Source organism: Crocodylus porosus, unplaced genomic scaffold (genome assembly GCF_001723895.1).
Source record: "Crocodylus porosus isolate Cpor-Errol unplaced genomic scaffold, CroPor_comp1, whole genome shotgun sequence".
NCBI classification, from domain to species: Eukaryota; Metazoa; Chordata; order Crocodylia; family Crocodylidae; genus Crocodylus; species Crocodylus porosus.
The window spans coordinates 190,502,724-190,516,910 of NW_017728886.1; the positions used below are offsets into that span (position 1 = coordinate 190,502,724).

Below are 14,187 nucleotides of genomic sequence, written 5' to 3' on the forward strand. Positions count from 1 at the left end.
GAGAGCTTTGAATTGATTTGAACCTTTTAATTGGTCCCCTGATTCAATTCAGATTTGGAGATTCGGCCACTGAATTGGGCCAAATTGCCTCCAAATCTAGTCAGCACCTGAAGCTTTCCACAGCCCTATCAACTAGATATAAACCTATTTTGGACTACAGGTCTTGGCTTCTAGTCATTGTTAGCTTGGATTGGTATACCTCAGAAATCTTGCTTGAGAACCATGGCTGCACCACAAAAGCTAACTTTTAGCCATTCTCAAGTTATAGCAGGCACACTATCACAGTTCTGTCTCAAGTGAAGGTCCTTGCCTCATTTGACTCTCTTGCATCTTTCTTGACAATTAAAGTTGCAATATTTCACATGTTTATGGTGTACTTTGAAAAATAAAAATCTGTCTGTTTTGGACATGGGTGTGAGTAGCATTCTCATAGCAAATCAGAGTATACCTACTCAGGGTATTATCCATTGCAGTGTAGATGAAAAACCTTGCATCCCACTCTGAATAATAAGCAGGATCATGGCTTTTCCTACCAATGCTACTTGACCCATTTTAGAGATTCAGAGAGAGAGGAGTGGCCTCTCTATCAATGTTCCTGCATAAAAAAACCTAAGCATTACTACATGAATAAATAAAAGCACTAGACCCAGTGTAGGCAACTGGTATGGAGGGCACTGGGAGGCGGCATGTACCCCCCTGAGATTGGCCCCCGACTCGGCACCACTCAGGATAGGGCAGTTTTTTTGCTGCATGGGTCGGTGGCATGTTGGGTGGGAGAAGGAGGGAAGTGGGCACTAAGCCATGGCACAGAAGTATAGGAATGGATATGAGGCTTTTGGCCTGCCCCTGGACGCACCCACAAATTGTGCCCCCCCAGACTCAGGAGGCACTAGTCACCCCTGAGACCCAGGGTGCAGACAGAAGTTACATTTTTGGCACAATCAGACCCCGGAAAGCGCTTTACAGCCATACCATGACATGAGTGCATGACAGCAGATTGCTTTTAAAGTGGCAGATTGTCTGAAAAATTAAACTTCCTCAAATGAGGTATCAAATGAAGGTGCTCTTAAAAAACAAAAAAGAAAGAAAGAAAGAAAAAGTGCCTTAGGGAACTTGCGTTCCCTATAGTTAATTTTCCACATGTTTGGGGCTGGGCTGATGCAGCTGACAGCCCCAGAGCTCTTTCCCTGCTGACAGCCACAGAGCTGGGAAGGGGGGCAGCTTCTCAGCTCACTGCTCATCTGCAGGCAGCCGCAATCCCTCCCCCAGGCAACCCAACAGGTGAACTTCTGTTGGACTGGGAGGAGGTTGAGGGCACTGTCTCATGGCACTTTATGTAAAGCACCATGACTTAGAGCAGTGGGCCTGATCATCTGTCAGCAACCCCAGTGTCTAGCTGCTGCCCCAAATCAGGTATACCAGAGTGGCTCTCACCAGATACGCTTCCTATGAGAAGTTTGTTCTGAGAATCAAGATTTCTCAATGGAAAAAAAGAAAGTTTAAGTAAAAGAAAACTGTGACCGGCTCTAAAAATTAGTGTGAGGATGACACTAAAATTAAGTGCCCGAAGCCCAGCACAGCCAAAGGACTTACAGAAGCAACAGGATTAAAAATATATATATATTTTAACAGCAAGCATCACTATCAGCAGCACTGTTTCAGACAGGGATGATGAGACTAAAATGTATGTCACATGTTACAGGACACAGGATCAGGCATTTGCTGTCACTCCACCATCCATGCACAGGGTAGAGTGATGAGGATGAACCTGACCCAGAAGGTACTTCTTTCCTAGGACCAACTATAATTCTCCAGTGGAAATTGATGGCTGCAGCTCATAATGACACAAGCGTTCCTAGCTACAGAGTGAATCTAGACCTGAAATTAGGCTACTGCAGGAACTAGGTTGTTCTGGCACTTGTTGGCCATGTTGTCTGAGGGTAATTAAATAAAAAGTCTGTGTTTTGCAGCCATTGCTTGTACTGATGTTTGCAATCTTGCTGTTGCTTGGTAGAGTTTTGGGCGAGATATTCTTGTAGAAAGCAGATTTACACCTTATAGAGTAATCAGAGTAGATTCAGCCATGAAAGTTAATGCTCACTCTCTCTCTATAAAAGCTTGTACAATATATAGGGTTTTTTGATTGTAGCTGTGTTGGTCTAAAGACATAGGCAGACAAAGTTCTTTGCATAGATGTGATACCTTTTATTAGACCAACTAAATAGCTGGAAAAATTTTTATTTGCAAGCTTTTGGGCACAAACACCATCCTATACAATATATACACAGTTTACTTGAATATAAGACAAGGTTTTTGCCCTCTGATCACCATGAGGAAAAAAGCCCCTCATCTCATATTCACATACAAGGATACCTCACTAAATACACTGTCATTAAACTGCTGCCAAAAATGCCACGTGCTCAGTAATGGAAACCAACTAGAAACTTGATTGAATGCAGCCACAATGAGCATAACTAAAATATATGGCCATATTAGACAAATATGCTGATAAGAACCTACATGATTTTTTTAATTAATATATTTTGTGTTCCAGGTCAAATCAGCCGAATCAGTTTCAAATCATATTGATTGCGTAGAACTCAATCATTCCAAAACCTGTATCAACTGAGCAGGCAGAACTCAGTCGTTCTAAACACCATGTACGGTGCTACAACCAGCAAGCATCCTCCTTCCCAGCCTCTCACTCTGGGACTTCAGATACTCCCAAATCCTTTGGCAGATATGCCAGAGGCCTTGGCATTCAGATGCCCCCAGAAATGACAGACAAGCATCCTCTATCCCCAACTCTTTAGTCTGGGACTTCAGATGCTCCCTACACATGATTTTAGCCCACAAGAGTCCAATAAGAACCTACATAAAAAATAGGTTAAATATAGCCCAACTGAATAAGACACACAGTAGGGCCCACTGTACCCAGTCTTCCTCAGTGTCCACTCTTTTTCAAGTCATGATGAACTATGACACTGAATACATTTCAATTTCCTTCTCACTCCCGCAGCTGAGCTGTACTATTTTTTCCCATTTCCAATGATTCCTGTTTCTTCACCAGCCTTAGATGTCTGGCAAACAGGGCCCCAAACAGTTCACCCAGAAGCCCTTTGTCAGCTCCTCTCAGCCTGTTGCATACGATCAGAGTGGCTCTCTCCTTCATAAGGGGAAGCCAGACCAGGGTGCCCTCACCTGGATCCCGGGACTTATAATAAAAAAACCTGGTTCCAATCTGGGCAGGGGGGAGGTAATTAGCACATGGATTTTGGGGGGAGAAGGGGTACCTGGAATATATACACAGACCAAGCAATGCTGAGCTGTTGGGTCACCATGGCTTGAACTGCTGTTGACTCTGCTGAGGCCCCAGCCTAGTGAACTATATAGTAAATTATGAGCCTTTTAGCTTTGGAATAATATCATGCATACATTTGTACTATATATAAGCAGGTACAAAAGTGCTGCTTAAAAATGTGCTTATGGAGAACCAGTGCTAAAGCTTGCAGCAGTTTCAAAAAAGGTAAAATGCATCAATTCTGGATGAACAAAGTCTATGGGTACTGGTAGTAATGTGCCTATATGCAACTTATTATGGGTATCTTTATTTTAAGGTCAATGTTTTCACATTTCTCCCTCACTTCCAGATGCTCAGAGAGAGCAGGGTCTGACAGTAAAAGTGTGTGTGTGGGGGGGGGGAGGGTAAGGGGGATACCTGACCCCCCAGATTTATTGTCCCTGTGGCAAGGGGACAAAATCAAGGCAAACCTCCAATAATTAGATTCCATACCTGGTAACTTACAGTAAATTTATAAATTTTCCATATATAGAATCCAATAATTAGGGGGTTGTTTTATATTTAGGGTCATCTTATATTCAAGTAACATGTGGGTACACACACACACACACACACACACACACTTTGGTTAGTCTGTAAGGTGTAAGTATACCTTGCCTTTTATTTTACTTCAGACTAACTTGGCTAATAGCTATATCTCTCTGATAAGTGATGCATTCTGCCACCAGAAATTCAGTACTCCCCATAGTCTCTCAGCTATAGCATGGGATTTCCATTCTTCTTCCACCATCTTCCTCTGAAGCTCAAAAGCGGTTCCATCTTCTGTGCAAGTCCATATGCATCTCTATCAGCAGATCCACCCCTCTCCCTCCTATGTCTCCCATTCTGGCATTTGTTGTTGATTATTAAAAGCCTTCTGAGAGATTATGGGGTGGCTAAGGTGTACTTGTGTCTCTTGTGGGCTAATATCAAGAGTAGTCACTGCACCAGTCTGTTCCCTGGGCTAAAATGTCCTTGAATGGCATCGCGTAGTCGAGGGTGGAGGCCTGTTCAATGCACTGCAGACAAGATGCCTTATGAGAGTATACTATAGCCTCCCAATGGGAGGATCTCAGTTATAGACCTATTTTATGGAAATAAGGGATTTCTCTCTAGCTTGCTTTGTTGGCCCTTGAGCTAAGGGCAGGCAAGACTCAGAGGCATCCAAACCCTCAGATCTCTGGGCTTAGGGCCTACACGTAGGATGTCTGCCATGGATTTGGGAGTATCTGAAGTGCCAGGCAGAAGAGTCTGGGATGGAAGATACTTGCCAGTGGTAACACCAAATGGACTTGAACGATTTGAGTTCTGCTCGGTTGGTGGAATTCAGAACTGATTTAGCTAATTCAGCCTGAGGCACAAAATTAAAACAAACAAAAAAACTGGAGTCTGTAAAGTAAAGAAACAGGGTACTTTGTCTAGTGTGTGGGGGAGAAGGGGAACAGTATGCCCTTTTTAAGCTTTTGCATCAAAGCAAAATCTATTGCAATATCATCAGCTCTAAGCCTTCCCTCTGTAACTATAACTCTATTTTGGAGCAACTAAATAGTAGCGCCTCAACTCTTCCCCTCCCAACTTTTATTCAAAAAGCAAAAACCAGCTGCCTGTTGTTTGGGAGCTTGAGTGTTTGGGTAGAGAACAGGCATAGGACACCACAAAATGAGGGATGCTCCTATTCTAGTGCCATTTGGCTTGAAATATGTCAGCTTGCTTAGCTGAGTAAAAGGGAGAATAATAGAAATCCCTCATTTTATACCATGTCACCATTTGACTGAGAAGCAAATGCATGACTAGAGGAGACAGTCAACAACAACTGAGAGTGAAGGAAGTTTGCACTGCTCCTTTACATGCTGAAGTGAAGCGTAAGAAAAAATCCCAGCTAGACATGCACCCCACAATCCTCTGTTTGCCAGCATTTGTAAGCTTACAGCAATAAGGTCTCTTTTGCACATAGGTCCCTGCTTTGAATCCATTTGGGATTTCATAGGGATGCCAGGGCAGGGTATAGCAATGCCAGAAGATGTCATGCCCAGCAAAGGATATAGAGGCATCATTATCGCTGGGATATGGCAGTTTCCTGCACTCCTCAGGGAATCACAATAGCTGATACCCAACCTCTGGCTGCTGGGAAGAGGAGAAATGTATGCCGATTTCCATATCTAGAAGGACAGTTACAGCCAGCATCTTCCCACCCCTGTCAAGCAGCATAGATTGGTCTGACAAAAACAGCGATACATCTCTTTTGTCCTTCCTAACTATAACAATAGCGATTAGAGCCCTTACCTGAGGATGCTCTTTTAGCTGCTGCTTCCTTAATCCCATTCCTCCAACTCTTCCTCAGAGTCCATGGTAAAATCAGAGGGGCAGTGAAGCACCAGCTCTGCCTCATTCAAGACTGCTGTGGCTGGATATAGGTCCTCCACAAGCTCCTCCAGCATGGCCTCATTCATACTTCAGTCGCTGGACACAACCACATCAAACTGCTGGCATTACAGCAAGATTGCTAGGGTTTCACCAGTGGTGAATAAATGCTAGGGGTGCAGAAAACCATGTGCAAGGTGTGGTCCAAGCAAAGCACAGCATGCATGCTGGGTGGGGATATCTGCCTGTCTGGAGGCAAGATGCCTAGGCACAAGCAGCCCTGGGCAGGAATTATGGTGCTCCCAACACCTCAGGGAGTTGCTGCAGAATCCATACTGCATTCTCAAGCTTCAGCAGTACTTGCACTTCAAAAGCCAGCCACCTCCAACACAGCTTAACTCTAGGTAGAGAGTTTTGCATTTACAATTTAATTTGCAGCTAGGTGAAAGACAGCATTTGAGCCAATAAGCAGTGAAGATGAGCCTTGTTTACACATACCCTCTGTAAACCCTGATTTTAGGTCCCTTTAAGTTCTCCGAAGATACCTTTAAACCTTGGAAACACAAGAAACAGCAGAAGGCCAAAAATAATCATAATTTTCTTGATGTTAAAACATACATAGCTATTTAGCTACATATCAGACTCAAAGGGCTTCCAGTTCTGAGGGCTGTTCTGCACAGTCTCTGTCCCCAGTGATGCTTACAACAACCGCTTCCTTTATGCCACTGATGCAGTGACCTTTACTTAAAGCTCTGTTCCACCATGTTCCCATCTGTTTATTTCCTTTCCTGACACACTTTATGCTGGGGAGTGAGAGGGATAAAAGAGGTGCCTGAGAGGAAAGGAGTGGCTAGGGCAATGCCTGGCTTGGGCAGCTTTAAGCTGGGGAGTTCCTTAACATTTTTGTTAGAATAGGGGAACAATCTTAGCTTGAGATTCTGGTTTAGCACCTGCCTGTCCCCTGCTTTTGTCCCCCCTCTCTTTGACCACAGGTTTTGTTTTCATAACTAAAACAAGATTACTCTGAAATTCTTCAAATTTTCCATGGATTTCCTCCTTATTCAGGAGTAGTGGCAATTCTCTGTGAAGCAGTTTCATTACAGTGTCTGTAAACTGCACTAGAGTGCATATGCAAAGCTAAACTTTGCATAATTGGAGGTTGTATACCACAGCATGCACAGCCAACAGACTTTTGTAACCATTTTTGAGAACACAAACTGTGAATGCATTAGGCAAAGGATGTCAGAGTAAAGGCCAAGGCACCTGCTGAGCCTTATCTAAAGACATCTTCAAGAAGCAGTAGGAAAATTTCAAACTATTTATCCATTAGGATGCTTTTCTTCACTCTTAGCAGACTTTTACTCCCCAAACTGCTTTTGGAGCAGAGGTTGAAAGAAACGTTTGAGTTGCTTGCTCCATTTGATTCCTCTATGTTTTCTATATGAGCCAATACAATAGGCTCATAGCCAATACAATAGCCAATACACTTCGAGAAGTGTGGACAAATGCATGCCTATGACCTTAGCTAAGCTATTATCACTAGAAAAGGCAGGATGATTCTGTAGATACAGCAAAAGCTAGTAAAAGCAATACTTGCAATGAGATCCCGTGGTGAATCTCAAAAAGTAACTTTTATACAGTACATCTAACAACACTCACTGTTAGATACTGGTGAGTCACCAGGGAATATTGTTTCTAGGATCAATGACATTCAACAACAGGTATATGGCCCTTTCCACAACATTACCAGAGTTGGTACAGAAGATTTTGCCTCTACAGACTCCTGACACAAGTAAGAGTTTTCCTGTAAGTCGATTCATTTTTCTGTAAAGCTTAAAAGATCTCTTTTCTCCCCTGTCTATATTATATCTGAAATAATAAACAGGAGACAGAATTTACCTTTTCTATTTCTATACCATATGAAAGGTGGCATATCAAAGATGTATGCTTCTGCTGATGATGGGCAAGCAGTATGTTCAGTTTTAACATCAGTTTTCCTTTGTAGATGCCTTTACTGGCACTAAGAAGTACCTAGAGGCATACATCCTAGGCCACTTCACTGATAACTAAGCTAACACATGTTGCAATTCCTGATAACATACCTACAAATGTTAGGGCTAAAATTTGGCCTTTTGGTCCTTAGATACTGGCATGATGTTGTCACTGCAGTACAACTCACTTCCTCTTGGCAAGAGTGTGGACAGGGTTCTTTCCATAGCAGTAACAAAGTTTCCAAACATTACTATACTCTAGCCTTGGAGGAAAAATCCCCTTTCATTGGAACTATCATGTTTATAGCAAACAAAGCTATTATTATCTTTACTATTCTTATCAAGCATTTATAGGGCTCCAATTTATCTAGTTGCAGCACTTGCCTATTGGAGGATTTCTGCCTATGTCTGGGACATGTTCATCTTAATTTTTGTAAAGTCTTCATACAAGGAAAATAGGAACAACACTCTTCTATCAATTTAAACAAGGAAAATAAACCCAAGGACTTTGTCCCGTGTTAATTCACAATATGCAAAATACACTCACTTCTTAAACATGGGGTCAACATTTGAGAAATACTGGTTAAGTTATTCTTGTACTAAATGTATAGTCTTAGACTCATGGGAATTAGTCCTCTGATGATGAGTAATACTGAAAAAACAAGAGTTGCAAAAATAATTTCAGCACCATTCTCTCTCTATTTGCATATGAGGGAAAGTGAACTCTACATATAAGAAGTTATGTTTGAAGATACTGTCCAATTTACACATACACCCACCCCTCTCTATGCAAGATGCTTTTTTGAAGAATTGGTTAACTGTCAATATGAGGGGGGGCTTTTTAGTTGTCCCGTTTGAGGCACAACAAAAAAAAAAAAATACACACGAGACTTTGCATAAGCATTTCTACTACATTTTCAATAGCGTCTCTCTTTGGGAATATTCCAAAAGAAAGTCTGCCTCTTACAAAGTGAGGCTAACACCCATTGTTAAACTTCCAGAGGCACATTAGCTATTTGTTCTCCCCCTAGCAATTTCACCCTTAGAGGCAGAAGGAGCAGTGCCAGTTACCATCTGTGCTGACAAAGCATGACTTATAATTTTACCCTGGGAAAACAGCTGAACTAGGAACTCCTGGTGTGGCATAGGCCTTGCCTTCGCAATCCAATAGCTCTTTTGAATCAGAGAAGCTTTGAAAGGGTGGTGATGCAAAAACACAGCCTCTCCCTTTGAATCAGCCAGCCTTCTGCTTTCCTCTGCTCTTAAATTTGTTTTATTAATTTGCCTAGCAGCAGAAAGATAATACATGTCCATCGACAGACCAGATTTTTTGGATGTCCTCAACCTTTAAGAACAAAAACATTTGGAAAAGGAGGTAAAAATGGTTTTAGACACTACACTTTTCCCTGAATCACCATGTTGGATTTTAACGAGATGCTTTCTTGTTGTTTCTCTTACTGCATAAAACATTGAAATAAGACAGCAATTGTCTCCTGACAATGCAGGAGAGTCAATAAAATTCTCTATATGCAAAAATTAAAGGCAGAAAAAAACCCCTAAATATTTCATGCAACAACTTGTAAAGTCTTTTCATACTGCAGTGCAACTGTGGCAATCATGAGACTAGACAACTCCACAGATAGGAAAAAATAAAAAAAATTATGATTCTAATATATAGTCTAGAGGTACCTTACTCTAGGTAAAGAAGCAGCAAAAGCAGCATAATGAGTACTGTTTAGAATCACAGGATTATAGCAAAGCAGGGCTGGAAGGGACCTCACAAGATCACTTATACCAGTCTCCTGTTCAATGCAGGATCATCCTGGACTAAACCACCAGACAAGCAATTATCCAACCTTTTCTGGTGCAGTTACAAAACCATTCAGACTACCATGAGCAACATGCCAAACTACATGTAGAGAAGTGATATTTTAAGCTGTTTTGCGATAGTTAGTTTCTGATAGCATCAGTCTGGTGTTAGGTGTTGTGCAGAGGAAGGTATATGATCCTTGCTCTATACAGCTAATAAATCTAAAGGAACAGGCAAATGGAGAACAGTGCAAGACCAAGTATGACCATTTATGACCAAGTAACTAAATCCTTGGATGGTGTCACTCTGGACGAAGTCTTCCTAGACTTTAAGAAGGCCTTTGACACTGTCTCTCACCCCATCCTCATCAATAAATTAAGTGACTGTGGCATTGATGCACAGTTGGATGGGTAAAAAATTAGCTGATGGGGCGCACCCAGAGAGTTGTGGTGGACAGGCTGTACTCAACCTGTCGAGATGTGAGCAGTGGGGTACCCCAGGGCTTGGGCCTGCACTGTTTAACATCTTCATCAGTGACTTGGACGAGGGGGTGGAAAGCACACTGTCCAAGTCTGCTGATGACACTAAGATGTGGGGTGAGGTGGACACACTTGAAGGGAGAGAGAAGCTGCAAATAGGTTGAGACAGACTACAAAAAAGCGGGCAGACAAGAATAGGATGGAGTTCAATGTAGACAAATGCAGGGTACTGCACCTTGGGAGAAGGAATCCAGAGCATACATACAGGCTGGGGAGTTCCCCTCTTGCAAGCAGAGGCAGAACAGGATCTTGGAGTCATTACTGACTCCAAGATGAACATGAGCTGCCAATGCCAGACCGCAGCCAGCAAGGCCAGCCACACCTTGTCATGCATCCAAAGATGCATCTCAAGCCGGTCCAGAGAGGTGATACTCCCCCTCTATACGACTTTGGTCAGGCCGCAGTTGGAGTACTGCACACCGCACTTCAAAAGGGATGTGGCCAGCCTGGAGAGGGTTCAGAGGAGGGCCGCCCACTTGGTGAGAGTGCAGCAGGACAGGCCCTATGAGGAGAGACTGAGGGACCTGAACCTGTGCAGTCTCAGCAAGAGGAGGTTGAGGGGGGACCTGGTGGCTGCCTACAAACTCATCAGGGGAGATCAAGAGCAAATAGGTAGAGCCCTTTTCTCCCCAGCACCATCTGGGGTGACAAGGAACAATGGTAATAAGTTGATGGAGAATAGGTTTAGGTTAGAGATCAGAAGGCAATATTTTACAGTCAGGGTGGCCAACATCTGGAACCAACTTCCCAGGGAAGTGGTCCTCACCCCTACCTTGGGCAAATTCAAGAGGAGGTTGGATGATCACCTGTCTGGGGTCTTGTGAACCCAGCATTCATTCCTGCCTGTGCAGGGGGTCAGTCAGGCTAGATGATCTGTTCAGGTCCCTCCTGACCCTAGCTGCTATGAAACTATAAGAACAACAGAGCACAAGTAGTGATCAGCATCTAGTCACTTGGACAATCAAGGGTTTTATTTTCCTCCCACTTTTAAAGTTCTGGCTTGACTGCCTATTTTGTAGTAACTAAATGGTAGCAACACAATCAAATAGTTTCTTTATGTTGTCATAGTTTGAAAACTATTTCACATTTAACAGTGAATCAATTCTCTGTTCCTTTAAAAGGAACCACATATTAGGGTCATTGGTAATTTCTGGCTAAGAGTCATATGAAGGGCAAGGGAAAACTGAATTCCACTCTGGGAAGCAGAATGTGTACTTGGCAAAAAAGGAGACCATATGGCATTTGAACAAAGCATATTTATATTTGCTTTATATGATTTCATTATATGCAGAAGACATGATGATTACTGTTTTCAGACCTGTAGAGATTTCATGGAGAAGACACTGTAGCTAACAAATGGATAATTTTTGTCATGCAAGCTCATTTTAGCATTTTTGCCCACCAAAGCACAGTTCCATGCAGAATGAGTGAACAAGGACCATTGCCACTGCTTATCTCATAAAATTGGGATCGGCTAACTAGCGCTAGCCAGAATGGTCCCTCTACACCTCAATAATTAACAGCATGGTGTCCAGATGAAGATATCCTGGGAAACTACCCGTTCTGGGCTTCAAAAAAGAAAAAAGGCTTTTGATTTGATACCACAGCATGATAAACTACACACAGCTTCTTAATGATCATAAAGAAATAGCTCTGAACAGTCATAAAGAAAAGAATTAAGAACTGTTTCTGGTTTTATGCTTGGTCTGGTTCTATGCGTCTTTGGCTTTAGCTGCCACGTGACAGCACGATAACTGGACAATGAAAACAGAAGATCCACATTCGATATTCAGTTATTTAGGGAAGGTTGAAGAGATTGTTCAGTTTGGAGAAGCAGCAGGTAAAAAGTATATTGACTACCTTCCCCATGCCATACAATACTACCTGTGTACGGAAGGCAAGAAACAGAAATACAATAAAAAAAATTAAAAGTTAAAGCAATTCACTGCCACAATATAGAAAGCAAGAATGTAGGGCAAATCACAACATGATTAAACCATTTTAAAAGTCTTAAAACACAAAGCAAAACAACAAACTGACACAGGAATAAGCAATCCAAGCAAGAAGACCAACGCCAAAAATCAAAACAATATTTTAACATCTCAGGGAACATACAACCTTCATACTTCAGAGCAGAAACCAACCATTTAAGTGAGAAGTGTTATGAACTAAAAACTTCTTGTATGGGTGGTGTCTCTTGAAGTGCTCAGTTCAGGGTTTCTTATATGTTCCACTGAAGCAGCTGACCACAGCAGATCATGAGATTCTGGGCTACATTAACTACTGGTGATACAGCAAGTCCTAATGAATTGTCCTCATTTTGAACCACAACCATAAAACTAAGCTAAAGAAATATACAGAAAAGTTCTCATTGATCAGTTATTAAGAAAAAACAAACCTATGTTTTAAGTAGGAATAACCACATTATACAGGTACAGGGATAACAGAATAAACTTTTGCCCAAACAGAACTGTCTCCAGTATCTCTGAAAGGATACACACTGCAGTATGTCAAAGGGAAGGGGAGGGAAAGGAACTGAGGTTTGATAGAAGTGTCCAAACATACCAGATAACCTTACCTCATTGGATGCTATAAAACGGGGGTGGGCAAAATATGGCCTGCGGGCTGGATCTGGCACACGAGGCCATTCTCTCAGGCCCACAGAGCACCTAAAAATATGTAGAAAATTAATATTTCTCTGCCCTTGGTTCCTGTCAAAAATGACAAGATCCAAGGGCAGTAGGACACAGGGGAAGTCCAGTGGGCTCCCACAACAGCGGGGCCTGCCCAGCCCTGCCCCGCAGCCAGAACCCCTGCCATGGTTTCTGGTCTGGGAACACGTGACTGCCCCAGCATGGGAAGCTCAGGTAAGTGGAGGGGCGGGGGGGACCCAAGGCAGGGAAGGAGTGTGGGGGAAAGCAGCCCCTCTCCGCCCACACCCAGTGCCCTGGGCTGCAGCTGCTTGAAGCCTGCATGGGGCTGCCTGTGCCCGCTCCAGACAGCCCCATGCATGCTGCAAGTGCCTGCAGCGTGGGGCACGGGGCAGGGGAGGGGCCACTTCCCGCCCCCATGCTCAGCTTTTCCCCGGGTTCCTTCCCTGCACGGAGAAAGCAGCCCCTCACCTGCCCCATGGCCCAGCCCCTCACCTGCCCCATGGCCGGTGCTCCCTGCTGCAGCTGCTCACAGCCCAAGTGGGGCTGTCCGGAGCAGGCACAGGCAGCTCCAGCCCAGCTGCAAGCAGCTGCAGTGCTAGGTGCAGGGCATGGGGCAGAGAAGGGCTGCTTTCTTTCCCCCCCAGTGCTCAGCACCACCTTGCAACTTGGCCCCACTGACAGGCTAGCAGTCGGGCAAGTTACAAGCTGGTGCTGAGCACAGGGAAAAGTGGCCCCTCACCCACACCATGGCTGGTGCCCCGCACTGCAGACACCTGAAACCTGCATGAGGCTGCCCGTGCCTGCTTCAGACAGCCCTGCGTGGGCTACAAGCAGCTTCAGCAGAGAGCACCAGCCATGGGGCAGGTGAGGGGCCACTTTTCCCACGCTCAGCACCAGCTTCTTCCCTGCTGGTAAGCAGGGGTTCGGGGCTGTGTGCTGCCCCCTGCCTGTACCACAGGGCTGTGGGGCACTGGGTGTGAGCGGGCGGCGAGCCAGCAGGAGCACAGGGCCTGCACCAGTGTCCCGGGGCCAGTGCCGGCATAGCCCAGAGCAGTGTGGCAGGAGTGTGGGGTCCCAGCCGGCAGGGACTCTGTGGAGGTGGGCCAGCTCCCCACTGCCTGCTGGTGCAGCCCAGCCTGGCTCCACAGACCCTTGCCAGCCTGTGCCCCGCTTTGGGCCCCACCAGTGCTGGCCCTGGGATACTGGTCCCAAGACATCAAGATGTTGGTCCCAAAATGGTGACCAGGGGGTGGGGCACCTGCAACGGGTGAGACACTTGTCACAGGGCAAGGCTACCCGGTCCTCGAGTCTGCCAAAACTGGGTAAGCGGCCCTCCGTTCAAAATAATTGCCCACCCCTGCTATAAAAGGGCTTCCAGGGAGCAGGCATTCAAACAGAAAGCAGTTCTCAGCACAGCACAGGAATGACTAATCCAGCAAGTTAAATAATAGATTTAGGAACTTGTTTTTTCTCCATGACCTGTTCTGTTAGG

The 14,187-nt window shown here is 44.4% G+C and overlaps 1 protein-coding gene across 4 annotated transcripts in view; it reads right to left on the reverse strand.

Moving 5' to 3' along the window:
* The window catches only part of KCTD1 (potassium channel tetramerization domain containing 1), a 148,321-nt gene that overhangs the window by 66,527 nt on the left and 67,607 nt on the right, over window positions 1-14,187 (reverse strand). The window contains exon 1 of one of the 4 annotated variants that reach the window (XM_019547247.1): window positions 5,624-6,639. The exons of the other annotated variants lie outside the window; for them this stretch is intronic. The gene's annotated coding sequence lies outside the window, so the exon portion shown is untranslated. Of the gene's footprint in view, window positions 1-5,623; window positions 6,640-14,187 lie in introns of those variants that run through there. 4 annotated transcript variants of the gene reach the window in all.